Genomic DNA, 6,150 nt, shown 5'->3' on the forward strand with positions numbered 1-6,150 from the left:
TATCTCCAAGCGACTGCAAACGAGATTATAACCTTGGTTCGGTCCAGCTAGGTGGCATTTAAATATTTATAAATCTTGGCGCTTGATATTTGGGACACCCTGTATATATAGTACAACTGATGGTGGTCTACTGCTGATCACTGTGAGTTGCACTTCGCCTCTCGAAGAAGCAGGACGTGTGTCGTGTGAGCCCCTGAACAACACTTTCCGATGTAGTGAACGTGGTTTAAATCACGGATTTCGAACGTCTAGGAGGTGCGGCGTAATGCTAAAGCATTTCGCTCGCATTTATCCCTAAATCGCCAAAGAACGTTTTTTTTTTTCTCCGCTTCTTCCGAGACCTCTGGCTGAGTCTTAAGCGGTAATAGCACGGAAGGGTGCGAAGCTACAAGCATATCTCACAACGCAGCAACGCCGTCTTCGCACGTGCTTTAGATTTCCGAACGCTACGTAGACGTTGCGCGACATTGCGCCGCCTTTAGGATCAGCCTACGTCCTAACATGAGTGGGGGCAGTACTTCTTAACCGGAGTACAAAAAAAAAAATCACTCGTCATGCCATCGTCGTCGAGCTGTTCATCGTCGCCATCGTCATCGTCTGGTCACAACTTTCGCGAAACGCACTATTGCTCACCTTACACAAAAACCTTGGTTCATCTGGTAACGCTTTACAGAACGCCCGGCAGTTCTTGATAGCCGGCTACCTGCAGAATGCTTCCATACCATTGATTACCTGAGCATGTGGGATCAGCATATTTTTTAAGGAGTGGGGAAGGGGGTGCTCTTCTGCTGACACCTCTCTTCGAGCCCTACTCGGCAAGACAGAACGGTATGACGACAAAAGCGGAATATTCGGCAAGAAATATCCCCGTTAAAATACAAAGAAAAGAAAAAAACGCTGTAGTGACAGAATCATTCAAGCGGGTTACTTCATGATAGGAGAATTCTGTAGCGCCTTGACCACCTTTTATTAGGACGCTTTCATCGCCCAGTACTCCAGAATCGTCTGCTCCGATAACCACAGCCTCTGTGAACTGTGGCGAGTGCAACGGCTGAGAACGTGTTCCGATAGTTTCCTCGCTGCCATAGTCGTGACATGCAGCACTCTTAGGCGTTCTAATAATCTAAGCAAAAGACTTGTTGAAAGACGCCCCAAGTGTGTGTCAGCACAGAACAGTTTCTCGGCTCGAGATTGTCAAGGTTGGAGACTCAACTCGAGAGAGGGGTCCAAGCTTGCAAAAGGGGGTTACGGAAACGGCGTGTTCCACATGAACTGTGGGGCGTCGTACTCTAGAGCACGCGATGTTGTGTGGTTGCATCTGTTCTTGACAGGGTGATAGCTACCTGCGTGTCCTCTTCATGCGCAGACCGAGCCAATTCATTCGGATATTTGTTGTCCACTATTATAGTAGCCTACAAGCCACTGAAACGTGACGTCCTGTCCTCGATGGTTGAAAAAAATTTTGAGGACGCTTAAGCTTCGCCTTTAAGAGTGGAACGCGATCGCATTCAAAGATCCCTGACTGCTTGGCAGGCTTCCCGGCAGCTGCAGCTTTCTTTTAGGGGCGAAGCTCCTTAGGGCGTGGGTCTGTCCTTCCTCCGATGTAGTATTATACAGGTGCCTATAGCCACCTGTAGTTTTATGAAGTGTTCACTAGATGGCGTTCCGGTTCCGGTTCCACTAGGGAGCCTACATGCAAGCGCTGTTTTAGGGTTGTGACAACTCCAAAATTTTGAGCGCTATTTACCGCCAAATTTGGTGAGTAGCCATTTTGATTCTCAATTTCGCTAGAAGTCGCGGCGCATCCCTGCATTCTTTTTGTCACGCTCTGATGTACCCATTTTGGCATGCGATCTACTAAATTTCTTTAATTTAGTTATGCAGCAATGCGCACACGAAACCTGCATACATCTTTAATATGCTAGTTGCCTGTCCTTCAATAGCATACAAAGCAACGAGTGGCGTGCTCGTGGTAGTATTTTCTCACGCCAAGAAAGTGAACTGCATTAAACATTGTCGTTGCGTTCCCCTTGTACACTCTGTTTTTCGAAGTGTGCTGTAATACTGTGCTTACAAGCCTGTTTAACCACGTAGATGTCCCATGCACTGCTCTCAGACACACGGTCTCTGGCCTGCTGAGGCCTCACTGCACCAACCACGTGGTCTGTCGGCTGGTCTTTTCGCCATTTTGGTTCCCACATGCTATATTTGGCGGAAAATTTTACCCGCCAATTTAGCTGGTGACGGCAAGTACTTAACAAAGGTTGTCACCACCCTAAAACAGCGCTTGTATGTAGGCTCCCTAGGTTCCACTTCTGGTTCCGGTTCCGGTTCCACTTTGCGCGCGTTCGGTGCGAACGCGGGCAAAACGCCGACGGCGTCGACAACAGTTCTGCGCGTTGCTGGTGCTGCTGCATGTCCAAATTTATACAGCTGATAAAACTACCTTGAGTCGACCCCATGGCTGCTTCGCATACTACTCAGGGTTCCCCTACGGGAAGATGGTGTAATTTTCTCTCTCGTTCCCGACGCGCGTTCTCTTTATCTTTCGTCCGTAGCTGTGGTTTACCCGAATGATCCCCCGGTGCTACGCCCACTCATCATCATTCACTTCGTGGATATGCTGTGATTTTTTTTCTCTAACCGGCAGCTGCGCACCGAGGTGCGCGGCTCCCAAGGAGGCGAGTGCCATCTGGATGGCGTTTCTGCAAGGAACTAGCCGGAGTGCGCCGCTCTATGAATGGTAGAATTGTTTGAAAAGGGGATTGTGTTTGAGTTTTTGCGTAAGAGAATTATGTTTTCTTGTGTACTCAAATTACAAGCCGACGCTATCATGTCTGTAGGTTGTGGTTAAGTCGTACTTAACTATTTTTCTGACGCATTTTACTTTGAAAAAATGAATTAGTTTACTAACGCCTCTGCGCAACGCGGAGGGCCTGCGTGGTCGGGTGGTTCGGGATGCTTTTCTCGGCCGCGGACGCCGTCGCTCAAGCCAACGCCAACACCGACGCCGACGCCGGATTTTCTGCGACACGGGACCTTTAACGCTGTCGCGTTAATAACGAAGGAGCTTCACCTTTACGCCGTGGAGCGTATAGCAAACGCTGTAGTATTGCGTCAGAAACCTTGAAGGTACAGTGCTCACGGATTGAAACGCGACAATTTAGGCCTAACCAATGCGCATTCTTTTGTTTCCACAGTCTGTAGTTTGTGTGATATCGGCGCAATATCGAATTGTACGCTTAGATCAGAGTCTGTGTCACCTTTCGTGGCCAGATTCGAAGCAACAAGGCATGGTACTCTCGAGTAATTGCACAGAAGGAGTGTTCTATCCAAAATTGGCCTGTCGCGTTTCAATCCGTGAGCACTGTACATCATTTTAGAGGTGGTATCTAACAGGTGTTATATCCCACCCGTTCAGGGTTGTTCTTGTATTCCCATGGGATATGTGAGCACGGAGAAAATATAACAAATGATTCTCAACTACACGCTCACGACTTGCAATGCTGCGGAAATACTGATAACTACGTTGCATCTTGCAGTTTCACAGTGCCTCTTACCACCTTTTCGCCTCGCAACCAGAAGACCAAAAGCATACCCTTTTCTGTCAGGCGATATCGTCTTAGCGCGTCTGCCTTTCTTGATATTGCTAGGTGGCACTAGACGACAAAGTTAACAGCCACCGAATTGAAGACGATGACGTGCTTTCGCTCCTGTGTGCAGACCTCCGTCAAATAATATTATACAATCGTATACGCCTGCGGTGAGACTTCTGCATCCACTTTGATACTTAGCTCAGTGAAATGTTCGACTTGCAGTATACAACAGGAACGCCTGATGGCCTAGTTGGTAAGGTATTATGTACAGTGAGCACAAACGGAACACACAAGGCGACAAGAAGACGGGGGGACATGGTGTTGCAGTATACACTACAGAAATGTTCGCACCCAGAATAGGGTGAACTCATTTGTCACTGGATTAGCACACTTCAGTTGTGAATATAAGCACTCCAGGACACGATGCCACCTTAAAGAAACCGCACAGCCGACCAAATGGCAAAACGAAAGAATAAACATTCTCATGTGGTCACCATGCTATTTATTGGGTTTTGTCGTGTTTTCTAACATCAGTCGAAACAGCAACAATCTGACCGTAAAGACACTATAGCTATAATCACCCTGCGTGGATTGAATCCAGGCAACTTAAGGTTCAACCGGATTCGCCTGAAGCTATTGCGCACCTGTTTTATCGTTCCAGACCAGCGAACTTTTCATCTACACAAGTATTAGTTATAAGCAACCAGCAGCGCAACATAGGTTCACCATGACACATGTCAATGCATTGGATAATGCAAGAGGCAGAGCATTGTCAAAGATAGTTTGATATTTACAAGACAGGCAACACCGAAACATGAAGTATAAAATGAAAAATGCAGGGTTCGCGCAGAACGTTTGACTCAAAGTTCGAGGTTAATTATACAATTTCAAGGATCCTGAAGGCCAAATTAGAGGAGGGGAAACAAACCTTATTCGCAGACAGAGTGAAAAACAGTGAAATATCCTACCTAGCTACAATTTTTAAATGCGAAGCATTTCTTGGCGAACATCTGCCACTTTGACAGTATCTATCTATCTAGCCGCCTGCATCTTGGTGCTCTCATGGTGGTTTCGTTAACTTGGTAGGTACCAAAATTGGCCTAGCATAACAAGAGTGTATGTTGAGCATAAATGATAGGTCATGACATAAATGCCATGACATGCGTGTCATGTAGGTCTAAAGGGTGATGGTAGAAGTCATAGCCATGACCATGCATGACTCAGCTAAAATGGCAATGACTCGGCGAAAAAAGTTTAGCACTCAAAAACCAATGGAACGGTAAAGGGAACGGCGTTCCTTCTGTAAACGTTCCACGGTATTCAACAAACGCACGCACATACGCAGCACATCATGCAGGGCGGACGGGCGACCGTGTGAGGCGCAAAGAACTGTCGCTTCCCTGTCACGTGACTATGGTGCGTTTCTTTCGTGAGTTCTCCCTTATATTTTTATGGCTAGGCTTCAAGATTTTCGCGTGACGCTCCATCCTGTAGACCATCAACATAAACACAGAGCTGGCTGCGGTGACCGAACAGAGCCTGCGCAGATGTTGCCACCTCGTCCGCGCCCGAAGATATCTTCTCGTTCGGGCTCCAAACCCTTCCAGCCGAGGAACAGGATGAGCTGTGGTGACTACCCGCTGTCCCAGATTAACTTCGAGGGACTGAACCAACTTTTCCTCAGGTACAACATGACAATACCCTCAAGCGCTTCGGTGGAATGGCTCTTCGAAATTGCCAACGAATTGTTGTCGAAAAAACGGTTCGTCTGTCGGACACCAACATCGAGATGCAACTCTTACTGAGTTCAACAAGGGACTTTACTAAGTAGCGAATATGTATTCTGGACATTTTTTCACACTCATACAGCAATATCGAATCATCATTCACTAAACGCCTTTGTATTGTTCCTTTCGATGCGGTTTCTTGTGCAAGAAAATTAATTATATTGGTGCATGTGAGTAACTTTATATTTGTACATCTGAAGGGCAGTATCCTGACTGCACATTTGAAGACCGAAGTGGAATGTGCCATATGTGTTGCGCTTGTAATAGACGGCCACCAAAGTTGCAGTTAGACGTGTCTGGAGTATTTACGGTGCTCCCTAAACAAATTTGTCTAGGAGCGTTTCTTTGGGTTCTTTTTATCTTCAGGCAATCAGCTGCCGGCGATTTTCAAATTCGTATAATATACGTAGTTCGATGTGGGTTTTAAATTGCTCACTTTATTTTGCTTTAGGATCATCCAACACTATATATTAATTAAAAATCAAATGTAACGTTAATGTAACGACACGTACCAATGTTCGAAGTGTAACTGGAACGCGTTCCTATCGCATTAAAGGAACTTGTAACGGGAACTCGTTCCAAGATTGGGAAGGAATGAGGAACGAGCTTTCGTTCCTGTTTTAGAGGAACGTGTACAAACAACACTGCACTGAAATCATCTTGTTGACTATCCGCTGATGGCCTCGCGTCTGGCAGTGCTTTTCCAACTGTAGAAGATGGCACTGCCTAAACCGCAAGCACTAATTTCCCGTGAGTTGCCAAATGCT

The sequence above is a fragment of the Dermacentor silvarum genome, chromosome 5 (genome assembly GCF_013339745.2).
Source record: "Dermacentor silvarum isolate Dsil-2018 chromosome 5, BIME_Dsil_1.4, whole genome shotgun sequence".
Classification (NCBI taxonomy): Eukaryota; Metazoa; Arthropoda; class Arachnida; order Ixodida; family Ixodidae; genus Dermacentor; species Dermacentor silvarum.